This window comes from Halichoerus grypus, chromosome 2 (assembly GCF_964656455.1).
Source record: "Halichoerus grypus chromosome 2, mHalGry1.hap1.1, whole genome shotgun sequence".
In the NCBI taxonomy this organism is placed as follows: Eukaryota; Metazoa; Chordata; class Mammalia; order Carnivora; family Phocidae; genus Halichoerus; species Halichoerus grypus.
The window spans coordinates 90,419,086-90,441,846 of NC_135713.1; the positions used below are offsets into that span (position 1 = coordinate 90,419,086).

Genomic DNA, 22,761 nt, shown 5'->3' on the forward strand with positions numbered 1-22,761 from the left:
TAGACTGGAAAGTTGATCTCACAGGTGTGCACACTGGGTCTACTCATGCTTTGACAAAAGGAGTGGGGAGAGGGGTAAGGGGGGGAATTCTGAAAAACTGGCAGGTTTAGTGCCTAGTGAGAATTGTGGAACCACAGTAAACAAACATAAACTCAAGGCTAAAAAGTAATGATTAGAAGATTCTAACCAACAAATGAACCATCTCTTTCTTTTTCTCCTGAGCTTGCTTTCTTGGTCCTCAACATTTTATGAGGCTGCTTTACAAGTGAAAAACACAAGTTTTATCACTATTGGTTTGTAATTTTTGCCATGTTTATAAATTTCTGAATTGTATGCTTTAATGATGAGGATTATATACACTCAGCTTAAGGCAACCTTCTGTACAAAGCCCTTTGCGACTCTCTTACGTAATGCCAACCACTTCTTCCTTTGTGCCCTCATTGTAACTGTATACTTGTTCTTCTGGCTGCACAACACTTCACTGTTTATTTATAGTTCCCACCCCTTACTACCAGATATTAGCTTTTTGTAGTGGCAACTCTACTGGGAGATATATGGTAAATCTCCACAAATATTTGTACAGTGACTCCATGAATAAAGAAATGATTTACCCAACAGTTTACTACTTCTGCATCTTTTGTTGTATCTAGTTGACACTACATTTTTCATATAAGAAACTAGTATTTTACACTGTAAAGAGTGAATATTTTACTACTCAGATCAGGATTGGTGTAGCAATTACACCTCCTCTTCACCTTGACTTTTCTATTACTCCATCATTATAATAATACACAGCTAAGTACTGATCTAGCCTAGGGAATAATTCCTTTTCCCGGGTCCTTTCTTTGTTACCTACATTCAGAGTAAGCCTCTGAAAATTTAAAAACTCTTGACAGTGCATCTTATGTGTCTTGGAATACTGTCAGATGCATGCGGAGGGAGATTTTGTATTTGCATTCACTCAGACCCCCAGAAGCCCCATCTGGAGTTAGGTCTTTTAATAGCATTTTGGAGCTTTGATGAAATGAGGGATATCAAAGACCCAAGTTACAGTGTGGTTTGATTTAGTTCTTTGTTGTAAGGCTACCCTCCCCACCCACCCACTCTGCCTCTCTAGACCATATTTGTTTCAGTCATATCTTCAAGCAGAGGTCCTCAGTATCTTTCCGCTTCCTTCCAGGAACTGGGAAGCCCCTGGTCCCCTTAGGCAGAGCCCTTTTAGCCATCTTTATCCCCAGGTACCAAAATGCTGGCTGTCAGTGCTTTAGTCCAGCTCCCATTTTTGCATAGCTTTTCCATTTCTGGTCAAAGGAGGTATTTGTCTTGTTTTTGTGTCTTTTTTTTCGTGTTGTTTACTTGTTTTAAATTTGTTGTTCAATAATTTCATTTTTTTCTTCTTTTCAAATACATGCATTTTTAAGGCTATAAATTTTCCTTTTGTACTGCTTTAGCTACAATCTATTAATTAATTTTTATACATAATTTTCAATAAATTATTTTTTATTTTAATAATTTAATTTTAATTTTAAAACTTAGTTTAAAATTCGTAATAATTTCTTCCTTGGCCTATTAATTCGTATCAATTCATATTAATTCCTTTGGGCATATGAAGTATTTAGGAGCAAGTTTTAAAATTTCTAAACATATGGAGTCTTTTTTTGTTATCTTACTGTTATTGACTGCTACCTTAAATTTTGTTGTCAGAGAATTTATCTAATATAATAACGGGTTTGTAGAATACGACTTGTCTTAAAGCCTAGTTTATGGTAAGTTTTTGTAAATATTCCATGTGTGCCTAACAATATTGTGAAATACATTTGGAAGGGTAGGTTTCTGAATATGTCTGTTAGGTCAAATTTCGTTAATCCCACTATTCCAATCTTCTATATTCTTGCTAACTTTTTCATACTTACTCTAGCAGTTATAATTTTGTTATCATAAAACCTCCTACTATTTGGGTTTGTCAGTTTCTCATTCCAATTGTATTAATACATGCTTTTTTATATTTAAAAGTCACATATCTCTATGTAAACAAAATTATAATTGTATTATTCTCTTGGTGAAATGAATCTTTTGTCATTACACAGTAATTCTTTATAATTCATATGGTTTAGTGTCTTAAAGTTTATTTTATCTGGTATTAATTTTATACTAGATTTCTTTTGATTAGTGTTTGCCTGACATATTCTTTTCTCTATCTTAGTTGTAGCCTTTCTGTGTTCTTACCTTTTAGATGTATCTCTTACAAAGAGCACAGAAGATTATTTTTGAAGCCAATGTGATAATATCAATCTTTTAAGCAGTGTTTGGTCTGTTTATACATATTTTGATTGCTGAGCTATTTGTTATTATTTCTACTATCTTATCTTGTACTTATAATTTGTTCTATTTTTCCTGTGATTCCTCCCTGCCAATTTTTCTACCTTTTTTGGATTGTTTCTGCTTTTATTTCCATTTTCCCTCTTTTACTATTTTTTAAGTCATATACAATCTTTGGTACCCCTCAACATTGTCACAGTGATTTTTTTAAGTTAATCATCTCCATCTTCCTCCTACACAATACAAAAACTTGTAGAACACTAATTCCATGAGTCCAACTTCATCTTACATTTTATTGTTATTTATGTTTCTATACTTATACTCTTCTTTAAAAAAAAAAAACATCATTATTGTTTTATATGCTCAGTATTTTTTAGGACTTATTCCACGTGTTTAAAAATGTCTTTTGGGGGTGCCTGTGTGGCTCAGTCAGTTGAGCATGACTCTTAATTTTGGCTCAGGTGGTGATCTCAGGGTTTTGTGATCAAGCCCCACTTTGGGCTCCACACTCAGGGGGGCTTCTGCTTGAGATTCTCTCCCTCTCCCTCTGCCCCTCCCCCTACTCACGCTCACATGCTTTCTCTTCTTTCTCAAATGAAGATATAAAATCTTCTAAAAACAAATGTCTTTTGGGGCACCTGGCTAGCTGTCGGTAGAGCATGAGACTCTTGATCTCAAGGTTGTAAGTTTGAACCCCACTCTGGGTCTAGAGATTACTTCAAATCTTTTTTAAAAATCTTTAAAATGTCTTCCTTCATCTTTCTTTCCTAAATCTGAGTCATTTGGGGGTTTAATTTCTTTTTTTCTTGAAGTACATCTCTCAGTTTTGATTTGTCTGAAACTGGCCTATTTTGCTCTTCAGGTGAAATATTGACAATAACAAAAAATTGACAATAATTTTCAGTCAGCATTTTGAAGATATTATTTCACTATTGCTGTTGAGAGGTGAGCCATCAGTACCACTACTTTTCCATTAGAGATCGTTTTTTCTTTTTTCTCTGACTGCTTTCAAAATCTTTAAGTGTTGTGCACTTTCACAACAATGAGTACAGATATGGATTTTTTAAAAATTCATCTTTCTTGAGATTTGTTGAGATTCATGAATTTTTGGATTGATGTTTCTCTCAAGCTCTAAAAACTTAGCCATTTATCTCTAATATTGGCTCCCATTATTTTCTCTTTTTGAAACTCCAATTAGAGATCTTTAGACATTCTCATTCTATCATACTTCCTATGTTTCTTTAACTCATTTTCATATTTTTCCTCAATGTCTCCCTCTTTGATGCACATGCTGGATGATTTTCTCAGATTTATCTTCTAGTTTATTAATTCTTTCTTCAACTGTATTTAGTCTATTATTTAACCTTTCCATTAAAGTTTTATTTTCATTTCTATAAGTTCTTTTCCTAGCCTGCTTTTATAGTCTTTTAGTTTTACTCCCATTTCTTTTTTTTTTTTTTAAGATTTATTTATTTATTTGAGACAGAGAGAGAGAGAGAGCATATGGGAGGGGCAGAGGGAGAGACTCTTCAAGCAGACTCCCCATTGAGCATGGAGCCTGACTTGGGGCTCCATCTCAAAACCCACAAGATCACGACCTGAACCAAAACCAAGAATTAAATGCTTAACCAACTGAGACATCCCTCTTATTTCTTTACACATTTAAGGATAATCACTTTATGTTTCTTCCATAATATTTACAAAATTTGAAGTTCAATGGGTTTAATTTTTCTGCTTGTTTCTGCTATGTTTCAGGTGCTGGCAAACTGTCTAGCACTAGGAGAGGTCTTCAGTTCCATTTTCATTTTTAGTCCCTGGGGATTAAAATATAGTTTTATTTTATTGATATGAAATTAGTATTTATACTGATAGAATAAGTATATTCTTCATTTGACTATTATTGAAGTTTCTTTTCTGTTTCATTTTTACTTGCTCTTCATGCATATGATCCATTTTCATTTTTTTCTAATACTAATTGTCTTTGAATGGAGCCAGATTTTTGCTGACGAATAATGTCAGGAGCGGTGTTTCTGAGTTGGGAATACAAAAGCATCTGTACCCTGGAAAGTAAATGAAGACTGAGATATTTCTCCTCTTCAGTGGTATATCAACAATGGACAGTAGTGGTTCTGTACAAAATAAGTTCTCAATAAATACTTGAAAAAAGTTTTTATTTTAATTCCAGTTAGTTAACATACACTGTTATATTAGTTTCAGGTGTACAATATAGTGATTCAACACTTCCATACATCACCCTGTGCTCATCACGACAAGTCCACCCCTTAATCTCCATTATCTATTTGATGCATCCCTCCACTAACTTCCCCTCTGAAAACCATTAGTTTGTTCTCTGTAGTTAAGAGTCTGTTTCTTGGTTTGTCTCTCTCTTTCTTTTTTCCTTTTGCTCATTTGTCTTGGTTCTTAAAGTCCACGTATGACTGAAATCATATGGTATTTGTCTTTCTCTGACTGATTTATTTCACTTAGCATTATACTCTCTAGCTCCATCCATGTCACTGCAAATGGCAAGATTTCATTCTTTTCTATGGGTCAGTAATATTCATTTGTATATATATATACTACATCTTCTATATCCATTCATCAGTTGATGGACGCTTGGGCTACTCCCAAAATTTGGCTATTGTAAATAATACTGCTATAAACATCAGGGTGCATGTATCCCTTTGAGTTAGCGTTTTTGTATTCTTTAAGTAAATACCCAGTAGGGTGAGTGCTGGCTGGATCATGCATAGTTTTATCTTTAACTTTTTGAGGAAACTCCGTACTGTTTTCCACATTGGCTGCACCAGTGTGCATTCCCACCAACAGTGCCTGAGTGTTCCCCTTTCTCCACATCCTCGCCAACACCTCTTGTTTTTTGTGTTGTTGATTTTAGCCATCCTGATATGGGGAGGTGATATCTAATCGTAGTTTTGATTTGCATTTCCCTGATGAGTGATGTTGAGCATCTTTTCATTTGTCTGTTGGTCATCTGTATGTCTTTTTTGGAGAAATTTCTATTAATCTCTTCTGATCATTTTTAATTGGATTATTCATTTTATAGGTGTTGAGTTTTATATGTTCTTTATATATTTTGGATACTAATCCTTTATCGGATATATCATTTGCAAATATCTTCTCCCATTATGTTTATTGTCTTTTAGTTTTGTTGACTGTTTCCTTTGCTGTGCAGAAGCTTTTTCTTTTGATGCCACCCAAATAGTTTATTTTTGCTTTTGTTTCCCCTGCCTCAGGAGATATATCAAGAAAGAAGTTACTATGGCCAATGTCAAAGAAGTTACTGACTGTGTTCTCTTCTAGAATTTTTATGGTTTCAGGTCTCACATTTAGGTCTTTAATCTATTTTGAATCTATTTCTGTGTATGATATAAGAAAGTGGTCTAGTTTCATGTTGCTGTCCAGTTTTCCCAAAAACATTTGTTGAAGAGATTGTCTTTTTACCAATGAATATTATTTCCTGTTTTATCTAAGATTAATTAACCATATAATTCTGGGTTCATTTCTGGGTTTCCTATTCTGTTCTATTGATCTATGTGTCTGTTTTTGTGCCAGCACCATACTGCTTTGATGATTACAGCTTGGTAATGTAACTTGAAGTCCAGAATTGTGATGCCTCCAGCTTTGCTTTTCTTTTTCAAGGTTATTTTGGCTATTTCATGTCTTTCGTGGTTCCATACAAATTTTAGAATTGTTTGTTCTAGCTCTGTGAAAAATGGTGTTGGTGTTTTGATAGGGATTGCATTAAATGTGTACATTGCTCTGGGTAATACAGACATTTTAACAATATTTGTTCTTCTAATCCATGAGCATGGAGTATATTTCCATTTCTTTGTGTTGTCTTGAATTTCTTTCATCAGTATTTTATAGTTTTCATAGTATAGGTCTTTCACCTCTTTGGTGAGGTTTATTTCTAGTTATCATTTTTGGTACAGTTGTAAATGGGGTTGTTTTCTTAATTTCTCTTTCTGACACTTCATTATGGGTGTATAGAAATGCAACAAATTTCTGTACATTGATTTTGTATCCTGTGACTTCACTGAATTTGTTTACTGGTTCTAGCATTTTTTTGGTAGATTCTTTTGGGTTTTCTATATATAATATCATGTCATATGCAAATAGTAAAAGTTTTCCTTCTCCCTTACTGATATGGATGCCTTTTATTTCTTTTTGTTGTCTGACTGCTGTGGCTTTATATACTTTTTGAATGAATAGTTGGATAACTGTACAATCCAAGGTTATCTTGGACACCTACTCATTGTGTCTGTTTTTTCTTTTTACCTGGGTGCATATTTTTTCCTTCAAATTTGGCATTCAAACATCTAACCTTCTTTATAGTAAAATTCCTGGTATGCTAGATTGTTTCTTCTTTGCCCTATCATTTACATAGGCTAGGAGACTAGAGCAGAAACAGTTAACTTCCTGGACATTCTGAGCTATTTGTGCTAGTTGTCTACAAGGGGCAGCCTTATTTCTTCTAGGTTTGCCTACAATCCAAAGCTCTTGTCTCTTTATTTAAAGGATCATCAGTTGGGCCTTTCAGGACTGTAACACTGATTTTTAAAGAAATTTTTATCCTGTTAAATGTCTAAAGAAGCTTGCTTGGGCACTCAGCTCCTTCTTGTTTTCATTGTGTAGATTTTTCAGTATTTGGAAGGTTTGCTTTACAATTTGTGGTTTGAAGTTGTGGCTATTTCCTTGTTTTATTAAACATGGAGTGCTTTCCCTTCAATTTTTCACTAATTTATTATTCAACCTACCCATGTATGTCCCTCTCTTTTTGTCATTGTTAATATCATATTCTCACTTCTAGGAAACACTGTACCTTTTCAACATCCAGCTCAGACTTTTTTCCACAACCACATCTCATCCTGCTATCTCTAAGAGTTATTAACTTTAAGTCAGGAACAAGAAAATCATCTGGTGCTTTTCTCCCCATAATTTGTGTATCACCACGTAATATTTCAGTGATTGTGCTCTGGGACCAGTTATACAAAAATAAATCCATGATTATGATAATATCAAATGGGTAGCCTAATTGCCCAGATATGTAAGTTGAATTCCTTTATATTATTGATTTATAAGAAATAGGTTTCCATGTTATAACAGATTTAAACAATACATAATTTCATAGATTTCCTTTGTGACCAATGAATGTACTGTTACATGGCAGATCTGGTTAGATAAGCCATCTGTATCAACAGAAACTAGTTAACTAAGCCATTGGTATCAAACTTACGGTCTTTGTTTTCTTAGGACACTGTTTCTACCTAAGTGAACCAGTCAACAATGGGCTCAAGCTCCAATCCATAATAATGTGCTCTAACATTCAATCTATTTATGTTCCCCTCTACCTCAGTAAGTATATTTCCTATAACAAAATACATATAATAAATTTTAAGTTATTTAAAAGCAATGTAAGTGTGATTGTTTTCCACCATGTATATTTTTTTTTCTCTCGTATACTTGTTAGACCAGAGTATAAGTAAGATAATCAACAAAACAGGAAAGAAAGCGTAAGTATTTTGATCCTGGTCTTTTTTCTAAAATTGTGACAAATTTATGTTTTTTAACTTTCTTTTAGTCTACATTAGATACCATCTTAATAATATCTTTAAGTCAAAATCTAGAAGATTTTATTTAAGTTTAATCAAATCTACAGTGGGGAAACAAGAGGAACCAATCTTGCCAAATTTTAACATGCTTTCCAAGTGTAGAAAGTAGCTTCGTGTAGGGTTACAATGATCCAAAGTTTCCGAAATCTTTGATGGCATTATCTATTGTTGGAAGTGGAATTTTCTTCCCTTTCCAGTAATTATCTGGACATTATGTCACTTTTGTATCCTGAATGTACAAACAGTTCTGCTATAGCACTTGTTTGGAAAAATGAAAATTTGTTTCAAAGCAATTGATATATTGGGAACTTACTTGAGTATAACACAGATTTTATGTTTCTTTATGTGTAATTTTGACTGCAGGAAACAGGTAAACACAGAAAGCTGCACCTAACCTCAACAACCAGATGAGTAGGATTATACAAAACATACACATGCACAGATATCAGTTTTTAAAAACTCTACCAGCTTCTTCAGTTCACTGCATGTGTTATGAGCCACACCAATACATCTAGTGTTACAACTTTTCATCCCATGTCAACTAACCTTCCTTCCACCACTTCACAGTAACACAAGCTGCAGCCCTTGTAACGCCCCCTTCCACAAACCAACTTCAGGTTTTTGTCAGGGCAAAGTGCCACATTTAGTTTGGTATTTATGCACTTCTTAACCATTTAACATGTGTAAAACTGTGCTACCAGTTTTATAAAGTTCTTCTTCTTCTTTTTTAATATGTCATTGAGAAAAATTTTGAGTGCTGTGATCCTCACCCCATTTTTCACTTAATCCTTATAGGTATTTTGTAAATTAAACTTCCTTGTTTTGAGATAATTGTAGGTCCACATGTAGTTGTAAAGAATAATACTGACATAGCCAATGTATCCTTTGCCCAAATGTTTCCCCCAGTAACACCTTGCAAAACTATAGTACAATATCACAAGCAAGATATTGTTATTGACATAGTCAAGAAATAGAATTATTCCAACACCACAGGGATCCTCTCTGTTGTCATTTTTTTTTTTTTTTTTTTTTAGTTCCTCCCATATCACTCTTGGTTCCCCCTTCCCCATCTTTAACCCCTGGGAACTACTAATCTGTTCTTCATTTCTATAGTTTTGACACTTTGAGGATGTTATATAAATGGAATCTACACTGTATAACCTTCTAGGATTGGCATTTTTCACGCAATATAATTTCCTGGAGAGCTATTAGAGTTATTGCATGTATCAGTAGTTTTTTGTTTGTTTGTTTGTTTGTTTGTTTTTTATTGCTGGGAAGAATTCTGTGGTATAGCTATACCACAGTTCAACTATTCAGGGCTGAAGAGCATCTGGGTTGTTCCCAGTTTTGGGCTATTACAAATAAAACTGTCAAGACATCCATGTAAAAGTTTTTGTGTGAACATAAGTCTTGATTTCTCTGAGATAAATGCCCAGGAGTGCAAATTCTGGACTGTTTAGAAGTTGTGTGCTTAGTGTAAGAAATTGTCAAAGTGTTTTCCAGAGTGGCTGTACTACTTTACATTCCCAACAGCACTGGGCTTATTTATCATCTGTATACCCACTTCAGTAAAACGTCTCTTCATGCTTTTTGCTTATTTTCTAATTGGATTAGCTTGTTTATTTTTTCATTGTTAAGATTTTAGAGTTCTTTGTATATTCTAGATACTAGTCCTTTGTCAGCTATGTGGATGGCCAAGTTCCCCCACCACCCACCTATAGTTTGCTTTTCCATGTTCTAAACAGGATCAAAAGTTTTTTACTTTGATGAGAACTAATCCATCAATTTTGCCTTTATGGCTCATGCTTTGGTGTCCAGGCCCTATGGTTTCTGTTAAACAATTCTGCATAGTGTGTGGTTTTTAGGCGTGCACATGTCACATTATAGCAGAACTGACTGTACTTAGGAGAAACAGAATAAAAAACTATTAGGGCAGCAAACTTATCATCTTAAAATAAGCTGTTGTTGGCTCAGGGAAATTCTAAAATCCCAATTAGATTCTGGGGTTCCATCTAAAACAATTTGGAAAATCTGACTTTAAGTCTAGTTGTGCATTGTAATAAGTTCAGGAGATGTGGCAATTATCTGCTTAGTCTGACAATATTGATTAACTCAGGGGAATAGATCCCCACAAGTTTAAATGTGGAGACTCATTCTGTTCACAGCAGCACACAGTGTTTAGCCACTCGTCCCAATAATTAGTAGGAAAATATCTGTCAATGAGTTTAGTACTCTTGTTAAAAGATCTTTTTATCTCACTGATTTTCAATTAAGCAAGACCTCTATTACAACAAAAAGCTGAATGTTTTCCAGCCAGGCCCTCAGGAAAGACACCATTTTGGTTCTGAAAGCCATTATGAAAATTTGACCTTTTTACCTTTTCCTGACCAGGGCTTTTCCAGATGCAAATTTAATGGTTTAAACGCTGAATGCTATCAGCCTCATAAAGCATGAAACCTCCTCTCATCAAAGCAGCCATCATAATTTAACTGGCGAGGCTGCCACTGTGCAGTGGGCTCCAGCCGTGTGCCTGCCAGAGAAACCATCAAATCAGACCTGCTCTTTCTTCAGCTTTCAGGGGTACTGAGAATTGACCTCGAGTTAGGTCTCTTCCATGTAGAGGAAGGGGAAGGAGGAAAATAAATTATTACATAAAACAAAGACTATATTATTTGGTACATATGTTATGGTTTACCCCATTTCATCCTCTGAACAAGGGATTGTCTGCCTTCAACTTTTCCAGGGCTCTTAAAATCCCTCTTTATAGTCTGTGCAGTCAACTTAATGAGGACCATTTGAGAAGCAAAAGCGAAATGATGTCATTTGGTCTCTCTCTCTCTCTCCTCCTTTTTCCTCTCTAACTACAGGATTTGATCCACCCTGAGTGGGACATAATATGCACACAGTCTCAGAATTATTAAGATGAAAGCTCTGACTTGCTTCAGAGAACCAAACTAATTCCTGCCTCTTCACCATTCAAGACTAGCCTTCTGGATTCACCCGGAATTTATTGAGCACCAGTGTGCCAGGCATTATGCTAGACATTTTCATTTCACATGCACTCATTCTACCCTCACAACAATCTGCAATGCTAACTTACACAGCTCTGGAAGATTAGTTTTAGACTTGCCTCATTATATTACACCCAGAGGGGTGCTGGAGCCAGGCTGTGCTGGCTTGTAAGAACTGATTGTTAAATTTTCAGGAATTTTTGGGCACTTATTCAATACAGCCATTATTAAAAGTTACATTAAATAAACTTACAAATACACACATTATATTTAAAGCAAAGATAAATACTCAAAATTCATCACTTCCTAATTATTTTACTATGTTTCACTAGTATCCCTTCCCTCGAGGTCCTTTATAGCTATTATGTCTGTGTGGTGAAAATACTATCTAATAGTGTGCTGCTGAGCATCAATTCCCAATTCCACTTACAGTGATGATGGTAGCTTAAAATCAATATGGGTGGGAGTATTTATATTAATGAAACCAACAAATGCTACAAATCATAGGTTTTGCCTTCCAGAGAGCTGGTTGCTGATAATTTACCAGCACACCAGTGACGACAATTTTCCATGGCTCATACGTTGTACTATGAATAATACTTTATTGACTGCAAGCTTTGTGGATAACTGCAAACCAAAATAAATAACCACATGACAAAAAGCCTCTCTGTGTTTTGAACTCTGGTAGAAATCAGAAACATATTTAAGTTAAAAGTTACATGAATTTTTTTGTTGTTATAGAAGAAAAATGTCCTCAACTTAGGAACTGGATTCATGTGCGTCACACAAATCTACACCTGTCTGAACACAGTGCGTAGGGCCTCAAAGACAATGTTTGTATGAGAAAATGAAGAACTCCATGTGAACTAATATATCCTAAGGAGAGAAAAATATGATTCATGCAAGTATGGACCAAGGGCAATTGTGTGAGCACAACTGGAATGTACACTGGCCTCTAGCTCTTTCCTCCACCTGAGGTTGTGCCAGAGTTCTGTGCAGTGATGCCTCTGAAAGACAGAAGGCAACATCAGAAGCAAACATGCCATTTCACTAAGATCATTATATGATATTGGCAGCATGAGGCAGACCAGCTTTGTGACCATGTAATAGTGTAGCATGAGCTAGGGTTGAGAATTCTTCTTCACTTCAGCAAGACACTAAACCAGGATTTAGGAAACCCAACACAAGATGCAAAGCAGGAAAGGTCACATGGCCTGTCTAGTGTGTCTAGTCTACATCTGGAGTTGATTAGAAGTCCCAGAGGACCCAATGCATTATGGAGCATCAGATGGGGTCTGAGCAGTTCAACATCGCTATAAGAGACAGATGGGAGAATACAAAAAGTTGTGAAATGAAGGGTACTTAGGAGGTACCAGAACAGCATACCCAAGTGTGTGAGGAGAAAATGGAAGACTCCACTAGTGGCCAGGAGTATTGTTTACATGATCACATATGGAAACAAGCTCAAGGGACTTCTTGAAATAACTGGGAGAAATTTAAGAGGACTAAAGCCTCACTTTTTTTTTTTTTTTTTTTTTATAGCAACCGAGTCAGGAAATACTACCCTGTCGCTTCCATTCAGATCTAGTTTTCCTCAGGTTGGACTGGCTGCAATGGGATCAAAGTGCTTTCTCATCAGTAGGTCCAATGGCTTATCCATGTTCTAAGACAGGAAAGCATAAAACCAGAATTAACATAAATTTTAAGTGGCTATTCTGTTTTATTCAACGAAGACTAGATAGAAGTAAAATCAGTATGTATTTAGATAGTTTTTCCAGTGAGAAGAATCTGGTTCATTCTCTTTTGTCATTTTCATCATAAAGCATCTCTGTTGATGAGTTAATAAAACAAAGTATAACAAAATAAAGGTCCTCCGGTTTTGAGGAAGTGTTATCAAAACACTTGGTCCTGGCTCTGCCACTCTCTCACTGAGTGACCTTTTCCAAGTCATAAAACCTCTGTGTCCCTCTGCTCACCATCAGCAATCGGGGGATTCTAATATCCTAGGATTCTAAGTGGGCCAATTCAAAAGAAACCATGCCCACAAAGAAATGTGTTTCCAATTATTCAAGTGGCCAAACAGTCAATCACCAGATAATCTTCTTTGGTAGATATCTTCATAGCAATCTTTGAAAAACATCTGGCCTAGAGGACAGTGTTAATGACTCTTTTATGGTTTAATGTACCAGGCCTCCTTTTCCATTCACATTACTGACACACTGTAGGGAAGAGTACTGCCACAAAAACCTCCCCAGTGACTCTCTGATGCATTTCCATACAGACATTTCACACCTTTCAGACTGTATATTTCATGTGTGTATGCAAGATAGACATCTATCTCACAGCTCAGGTCTGAACTCTTTAAGTGCATTTTCCCCACTTCATGATTTAGAATAAATCAGGCATGGACTGAGCGTTATTTGCATCTTTTCAAGATCCTGTGTCCACTAAGCTTGTTGAAGAATAAATAGTGTCTAGGTATGCTTAATTACTTATTATTACTATTTTTTAAAAGATTTTATTTATTTGAGAGAGAGACACAGCAAGAGAGGGAACACAAGCAGGGGGAGTGGGAGAGGGAGAAGCAGGCTCCCCGCTGAGCAGGTAGCCCAATACGGGGCTCAATCCCAGGACCCTAGGATCATGACCTGAGGCGAAGGCAGATGCTTAATGACTGAGCCACCCAGGTGCCCCTACTTATTATTTTTAATATAAAAGAGAGAACTTATTGTAGAAGTAATTTTTGGATTAGTTAATATTCGGCTGCTGAACCAGCTTCTCAGGAAGCTACTGTTGGTAATAAAGGCATTTTTCACACGTTACTACAAAGTAAAGCAAATAAGGGGCCTGGTGCTTTTCAAACAGAGAAAAGCAACGTTTGTAACAAAAGCAAAAAATCGAAGGTAAGTAGCTGGATGGTTCCCCTCCCAACACCAGGATACTGGGTGTGGCTCATGGGTTGAGCAACCACTAGTTTTATCAAAAAGAATGCCATAACAGTATGGAGGTTCCTCAGAAAGTTGAAAATAGAGCTACCCTACGACCCAGCAATTGCACTACTGGGTATTTACCCCAAAGATACAAATGTAGTGATCTGAAGAGGCACGTGCACCCCAATGTTTACAGCAGCAATGTCCACAATAGCCAAACTATGGAAAGAACCTAGATGTCCATCGACAGATGAATGGATAAAGAAGATGTGCTGTGTATGTATATATACACACACACACACACACACACACACACACACACACACACACACAATGGAATATTATGCAGCCATCAAAAAAATGAAATCTTGTCATTTGCAACATGTGGATGGAACTAGAGGGGATTATGCTAAGCGAAATAAGTCAATCAGAGAAAGATAATTATCCTATGATCTCAGTGATAAGTGGAATTTGAGAAACAAGACAGAGGACCATAGGGGAAGGGAGGGAAAAATGAAACAAGACGAAACCAGAGAGGGAGACAAACCATAAGAGACTCTTAATCTCAGGAAACAAACTGAGGGTTGCTGGAGTGGAGGGGGGTGGGAGGGATGGGGTGGCTGGGTGATGGACACTGGGGAGGGTATGTGCTATGGTGAGCACTGTGAATTGTGTAAGACTGATGAATCACAGACCTGTACCTCTGAAACAAATAACACATTATATGTTAATAAAAAAAAAAGAATGCCATTATTGTATATAGAAATTTTTTACTGATAACTAAATAAGAGAAAGAGATTGTAGTAGAGTACAGGAAAAAAGAGCATATGTATCTTGAGAAAAGCAACGATTCGTGGTCCTTACTTTGGTTCGAGATCGGCTACACACCTAACTCAGCTCTACCAAAAGACATGCTGCTTTGGGCATAGCTGCTTAATACTGTGCTGCCCGTGGTCTTTCTATTTAGGCCCAGGTGACATTTACATTCAGTCATGTGTGCTGAGAGAAAATCAAGCTGTATGGCCCTTGATGGAAATTAGAGAGGTAAGGGGAACACTGTTCCCTGGGTCTCAGAGTTCTGATTGTCAGTCATCAAAATTCATGTTGAGTGGTAGAAGTCCAGGAGTCCAGGAACCTCAGTTCTAGACATGTGTCTGCTACTATTGGGGTGTGGCTTTTTTGGCATGCCACCTAACCACTCAGAGTTGGATTAAATAATAATCATGATCCCTTCAACTTCTACATTTTAGAATTCTTGCAAGAAACCGTGAATATCTTTTGTAGATAAATCATTTTTAAGTCTCTCACTGAATGAGTGTCAATACTTAGACATTTTGGAATGCATATGTTCTGAGGGCAGCTGAAATCAGGGTGATTACCCCAGACTCCATATTAGGAATATGTGAATTGTTAAAATAAGTGACTGATGGGCAATGAATGCAGGGCCCATTTTGTTAGAGAGAAGGAAGAAAATACAGCTCCACAGAACTCTTGGAATAATCCTGATTCCTTAATCTCCTTGTCCCGGTGTTGATTTGAAAAGATAACCAGAATGCAGAACACAGAATATCAATATGTTATGGGGAGGGGAGAAAATAGAGGTGAAGAATGGGTATTTATGTTGGGTCAAATTGCAGTGCTCTACAAATGATTTAGACCTATTCTGTCTAATAATGTGGGCACTAGCCATGTGACTATTGAGCATTTGAAATGAAGCCAGTATAAATTGAAATGAGCTTTAAGTGTGAACTGTACACTGATGCTTGAACACTTACTATTAAAAAAAAGATCAATGTAAAATATCCAGATGATTTTTATATTAATTACATGTTGAAATGATTATATTTTGGATAAAATATATTAATTCTACTTCTTTCTTTTTCCTTTCTAAAATGTGCCTATTAGAAAATTTAAGATTGCATATGTGGTTCACATTGTATTTCTGCTGGACATTGTTGGTTCAGACATTTTGCTGACCTTTTATGAACCCTGAAAGATTTATGTTCCTCACTGCATAGCCAAGAACCCAAGACTAAGACTGTAGGGTAGAGCTGGAAGTAGAGGAAACAGGGAGGCAGAATGGATGGAAAAAAATTAGCATTGTGCCCAGAGCTACAGGTTTGTCATTTTTTGTTGTTCCCCAAACATCTCCTCTCTCTTACTAGGTTTACTTTTTTTTTTTTTTTTTTTTGAACTAAAGATACTTTGATTTATAGACATAAGTATGTCTTCATCTCCTCCTCTTCTACATTTCCAGAGCAGGGAAACTAGCAAATCATGGAAAACCCACAGGGACCACCAGCACAAAGTGAGCTTCCAAAATGCCCTGATGACCACAGCAGACACTGGGAGTTACCTAACAATGTCCATACCCCCTTTCAACAGTACCCATTTTGGTCGGGTATTTAACCTACTGGATTATTTACTTTTTATTATTCATTTGTCTAAGATATCTATTCACAGAAGAGAAAATCTGAATGATTAATAAGTGTATGACAAGATGCTTAATACCAGAAATAGTAAGAGCTATTTGAATTAAACAAAAAATGAGATGCATTTCAAATTCATCACATTAAAATTATTTAAATCTGATAGCAGTAAATGTGAGCAAAGATGTAGAGCCATAGATGATGTCATAAACTGCTGGTGGGAGCATGCATTGGTACAACGTGGTAGGATAATTTAACAATATATAGTGTAGTGGACACTGTGAATATACTTCAACCTAGCAATTGCTCTTCTATTTATCCTGGACATACGGAGAAGGATGTTCATACGGCAGTATTTGCAATAGTCTAATCAATATAAAATGTGGTATATTATATAATGCAACTTGATATAGCAATTAAAATAATGAACTGGAGTCTCATGTGTTAATATTTATTAATCACTTCAATATAGTAGTGATTGAAGAGAACAGTTGGAGACTGACACTTGGATGCAATACCATTTATGTAAAGTCTGAAGATATACAAAACAATGTATTATTTACTGATACATGTCTAGTATGTATCTGATAATATATGATAAAACAAATACAGAATAATTCTTACCTCTAGAGAGAGAGAGGGATCAGGGAAAAATACACAGAACCTTCAATTTATATGTAGTTTTACTTCCTTTAAAGTGGAGAGCAAATGTGATAAAATGGGCTAAGTAGAGACAAGCTATTCCTAACCTCTGTTTGGCTAAATCAAAAGTAATCACCAATTTCTCAGTCATGCATTCATGCAATCATGCATTCCTTTATTCATGTAACAAGTAAATCATGTTTGAGTACCTACTCTGTGCTAAGTGCTGGGGATGTAAAGAAGGAGAAGAGCACTGGTGAGGGATTAAGAGCAGCAGTGGGGGCATAAAGCACAGGCAGTTGGTCCTGCGTGGTGCAGTGGGTGGGGAGGAGTTCAGGGAAGCCCTCCTAAAGAATCAGTCCCCAGAGCTGAGCTTCAGTAAATAAGAAAGAGTTAGGGAAGAAAGGGAATAGAAGCAGTGAGCCTGGGCACTTGGGGAAAAGAAATCCCAGCATGAGCAGAGACCCAGAGATAACAGCAGCACTGTTTCTGGGCAGAGACTCCATCCAGTTTGGTATTGCTTTGACAGGAGAGATCAGACTGGAAATGGAGGGAGGTGAGCAATGAGGCTGTAAGTGGGAGAACTGCAGTGGCTGATGGGCCACGTAAAGATTCTGTTCTTCATTCAGGTCAGTGACGTGTTTCATCAGGGAGGGTGCACGATCAGACTGTCCTGTCTGTGACAGAACAGAATGGACTGGAAAGGGAGGGCAAGCCAAGGCAACCAAGCAAGCTTAGAAGTCATCAGTTTTGGATGACAACCTGAACTGCAGCGCTGGCACTGTAGGGGGATAAAAGGGCATATGGGCTCAGAGAATAGTTTAGATGAATCACTATTTGGAGATGAATGGATGTTAGTGGATGATGACAAAGTGAGAGGAGTCAGGATGACTCCTAAGTTCCTCAAAATCAATCTCTGTCTTTGCAGAGATAGCACTTAAGGAACCCAAATGTAATCATGTATGGAACTAATCTGGCCTCAGAATCAAGTGAAGCAGCCTCTTTACCATACCCCTACCCTTACACAAAGGCGATGCATTATGAAGGGCCATCAATATCCCTGGAATCTGTTACTTCTGCCTCAATCCCTTTTTAAAACATGAAGGTAAATGTAAAACCATACAGTCATGCTAAGCCTTCCTTACTACAGACCAGTGATGGGCTTTATGGGATTTTCTGAATATATCTGATGTCGTGGAAGGGGAAAGAAACCCAAGACATGGGGTGAGTGAAGACCATTAAATATAAATGGCAGAGAAGTTTAGCTCAAAGTGTCCTTAGCAAACTCTACTTGACAGTCTTCCCAGTTCTCTTCGGGAAAATGAAAGAGTGACAAATAATTTTAGAAGGGACATGATAAAATCCTCATACTAAGATATTACATAAATCAGATATATGCATTTCCAACATGCATGTTTATTTGCTTGATTGGTTCCTTACAAAAAAAGGAAGGGGGAAATATTAAACTTGGAAAATATTTAAATGCAATATCCAAAATCAAATGTGAACACTTGGCAACTGCTCTCCTTTGGAGATTTTTCAGTTTATTTATCTAAGATTTGAATGTAAGGTTTCATCAGTCGCTGAGTTGTGACTTGTTAAAGGCTTTTACCTTTAGAATCTGTGCTCCATAAAACCCTCCAACCACTCTCTACCAGAGACATAATATTATACAGAGCAGCCTTGTGTTGATTTTTTTCCAACCATCATACACTTTGGGCCAAGAACCACACACTAGGAAAAGCAAAACTCCCCAGTGCATCACCCGACTATTATTTTTTAATGTTCCACATTATATGAAAGAGAAAAATGTCTTCATTGTGACTGAATGCATATAGGAACAAAATACGAAGCCTTCTGAAAGGACAAACTTCAAGTGAATTCTAGCAGGACTAGGAGGAGCCTTAAAGAAGAGACTGAAGCCAGCCCCCCCAACTCTCCTTAGCCTTTGATTTCTCTTTCCTGTTCCTTCACAGTAAGAGCGATGACTATGGCCTCTTCTGGCTTGAGAATTGAAATTGGAACTGTTTTGTCTACAGTGGAGGGAACTGTGGATATGTGGACCCATCTGTTAGAGAGAAAATGCTCTTTAAAATGTGAAGGTTTTATAAGCTAAAATGATAAGGAGACCCCAATCAAAAGCAACTGATGAATCTCCAAGAGTCAAAAGAGCAAGAAGTGCTTGAGTAGTGGGTGTTTACAGTTGCCCCCCTAAGAACTATCAGTTTGCACATCTGGGATAAAACTTGGACCAAACCATGCACAGTACGTGCCTACAGCATTCAAACCACCCAAGGCACTTTTCACTGCCCAGCATATTCTGCCACCCAATAAAATTAAGCACTTGGAAGTTATATATTTGTTTTGCCACCTCTCAGTTTACCTACTCCTGATTTGTGATAACCCACTAAAATAATGGGGATAATGATGAAACGTTCGGAGAACTGAAGTTTTCCCTCCTGTCTCTGGGTAATTTTTCATGAGCCTCTGTGTTTCAGTATCTTTGTGTTTCTTAAATCCATTACAATTAAGCTGCATCTCACCATGGCACCTGGGCCAACACTAGCATTGGGTTTGCTTCTCCCCACTTCTGTCTGGGAGCAGGGACCAATAGCAGAGGGCAGTTTGTCCACCAGGGACCTGGTGGAGCTCTTGACTGGCACACTGCTGCTCTGGGCTTCCTGCAGATGGCATCGTCCAAATGCCTGGACAAAGGCCCCCGGACACAGGGTCAGAAATCTCTGTGCAGAGAAAGCAGTCAGTGGAGAAATGAGACTGGCCTAGAGCCTCATATCTCTTAGCAAACAAACACACAAGAAATAGGAACTTACAAATTCCTCTCCATCCTCCTTATCTGTGCTACCTCATCTGCAGAGACAATGTTTTAGTTCCATACTTAAAAGGTTAGACATGGGTGTGAGAAAAGGCAGAAGCAAGATGAGTATTATATTTATAAGGAAAATAAGTCTTTGCTTCATCCTGCAATTAGGAGACCCTGAGCAACTATTTCAGGCTTAGACAATACAGTGAATGGCTCAGGGACCACCACGCATGGTCATGGCACAACGTGTCACCGACTTGTCAAGTGCCCCTGACTTTCCCTGGGCATCTATGCAACCCTCGGGGCTCCACGCCAGCCTGCTGCAGAATTCATATTTATACCCTGTATCACTGGAGCAGGCCAGAAATAGGTGTTTTGCACCTGACTCTTCCTTGTTGGTGCCTCCCTGGCAAATGTCACTCATTTTCTCATCTCTCTCAGGTCCCTGCTGTCTAACCAAGTGGACAAGCTGATCAGCCCCTTAGCTCAAAGCTGACAATAGCTTAAAATGTTAATCTTGTTCAGACACTGGAACTGGAAAACCTGTCTTCATTACCCTTCTCAAAGAAAGGGACCCCTGGTGGATGTTGAGAGTGGGGGTGGGGGGAGGGGGCAGGACATCAGCATAAGACTGGTTCTGATAGGTATATCTAGAGTGTCCTAAACTAGCTGAATCAAGAGAGGTCAGAGTTCATTTGAAGCAAGAGTTAGAATGGGGGAATAGACCATTAATCTGTCACCTTCACGGAATGATCTCTCTTCCTTACAGTTTGTGTCATCCAGCTATTCCACTCATCTTGTGGCTGTCATCTACACAGTTCCCAGGTTCACATCCCCAGTCATGGAATAGACTGTCCCCAGGTCATTCTCTTCTCCACTGCAAGTCCTGATGTCACCCTGGACAGCTTCCACAATCATATATGGAATCCATGAACCCACCCACAGAGCTTCTCACTTTCTCAAACCAACAATCTTCACCTCTGCTCCACCCCAGCTTCCCATTCTTATGAACACCTCCCAGGCTCCCTCATCACTCAGGATTCCTCCATCTAGAAATACATGAGCACACCTGAGGCCCCAGCAATCTCACCCACCTGATTCCCATGCAACTGCTCTTCCATCTGAGGCCTTCAAAGCCTCCTCCTCTCCCTTCTCCTTGACCACACCCTCCTCACAGCTTTGTCTCCTTCTCTACTCTCAGAGACCTTCTAACATCACTTCAACCAGAATTCTCGGGGTCCTTCTGCCACCCTGCCCTCTGCTTGGGCTCAATCTCATTATTGACCTTTTCATTTCTATACACAGAATGCTAAGTATTATTGTATAAATACACACACACACACTCACAAACACACGCGTGTACAGACTGAGTCCATGAGAAATGTATCATCTGAATTAACTTGAGTCCAGTCCCTGGCCATCATCTCTTGGCCATCTGTGTTCTTTGTTCCATTTCTTCTCAGCTTTCTCAATACCAGGACTTCGCCCTCCCCTATCATTTTGTCCTTTCCCTCTTCACTGTTTTCTTCCCCAGAGCCTGTAAGCAGACTCTCCACTACATTATAGATTTTTAAAATGCTCTCCCTACTCTATGTCAACTTCTAGTTATTTCCCTCCTCTCTGTCCTACCTTTTATATAAGGCAAGCTCCTCAAAAGAATAATCTAATAGACCAACTTACTCACCAGCCAGTCACCCTTCAAGCCGCTGCCATCTGGCTTGTCCACATGACACCACTGAAAGAGTTCTGAAAAAAAGAAATACAACTTTCAAATTTCACCTTGCAGCATTTGATAACATCAATTTTTCCTTCTTCTTAGACTCTCTTGTCCACTAATGTCTCTGGCCTCCTTCTCCCAGTGTTCTTTACCAGGTCCTCTTTTGCTGTCCAATAGTTAAATAATGCTATTTCTAAGGAAATAGCAAGGATCCAAATCCAACACTTCTTAGCTGTCTGACCTTGAAAGGGTTTCCTAAACCACCCCAAGCTTTGATTTGCTCAGCTGCAAAATGAGAATAATAATAGCACCCACCTCCAAGGGTTATTGTAAAGGTTAAGTGAATTCACACATGGAATGTGCTTACAATAGTTTCTGGCAAATAGCAAACACTCAATAAATATTAGCTGTGGTTGTTGTTGTTGTTATTATTATTGGCACTCTTCCCACCCCATAGCTCATATAGGAAGGTCTCACTTCCATTGCTCCTACAAATTTCATATCTGACGATTCCTCTCAAGCTCGTTATGTTAAATACTAAACTTGTTTCATTTCCTCCTAAAAATTTTCTCCTCCTCTACTAGTGGGAATCTCAATGAATCACACCATTATCATTTATTCATTCTTTTAACAAATATTTATTAGGTGTGTGCTTCATACCAGGCACTATTCTCTTCCCTGGGGATAGAGATGAAAGTGAAGTCCCTGCCCTCAGAGGTAATAAATGAGTGAACACACAAATGTTCTCTCACAGAGTAAGGAGGTCTATGAAGAAAATACAGCAAGATAAGGGACAGAAAGTAACTTGGCAAAGGTGAAGACATTTTTTTAGAAAGGATGGCCAAGGGTGTCCTCCTAGAAGAAATGACATTTGATCGGAGAGGTGCCCAAGCCAGGACGTCAATGGGTAAGTAAGTTCTGACATTCTCATCTTCTAAACTCTCAGGTCAGCTCTCCACTTTCTTTCCCTCTTGCTGATGTTTCAGGCCTCCATTTCTCTCATGTCAGTTATTTCCAGAATTCCAAGATTCTAGAATGTCAGGGTTTGCACAATGAAACCATGATTCTTTCCTTAGGTGATATATATTAGCATGTTCAAAGTGTGTTTCATGGAAAATTCCCCTGGGATCTGTAGTCAGATAACTTTGAGAAACACTGGGTTAAAGTTATTTAGATTTCTTTACAGCAGGACTATCAGAGCATTTAATAAGCTAAGACACATTATGAATTTCTGAGATGGGATAATAGTGACATAATAG

The 22,761-nt window shown here is 37.7% G+C and overlaps 1 long non-coding RNA gene across 1 annotated transcript in view; it reads right to left on the bottom strand.

The window, feature by feature from the left end:
* LOC144380969 (uncharacterized) overlaps positions 1-22,761 on the bottom strand; it is a 338,818-nt gene that overhangs the window by 76,046 nt on the left and 240,011 nt on the right. The window contains exon 3 of the long non-coding RNA XR_013445339.1: positions 21,470-21,531. This is a non-coding gene — a long non-coding RNA (uncharacterized LOC144380969). The remainder of the gene's footprint in view (positions 1-21,469; positions 21,532-22,761) is intronic.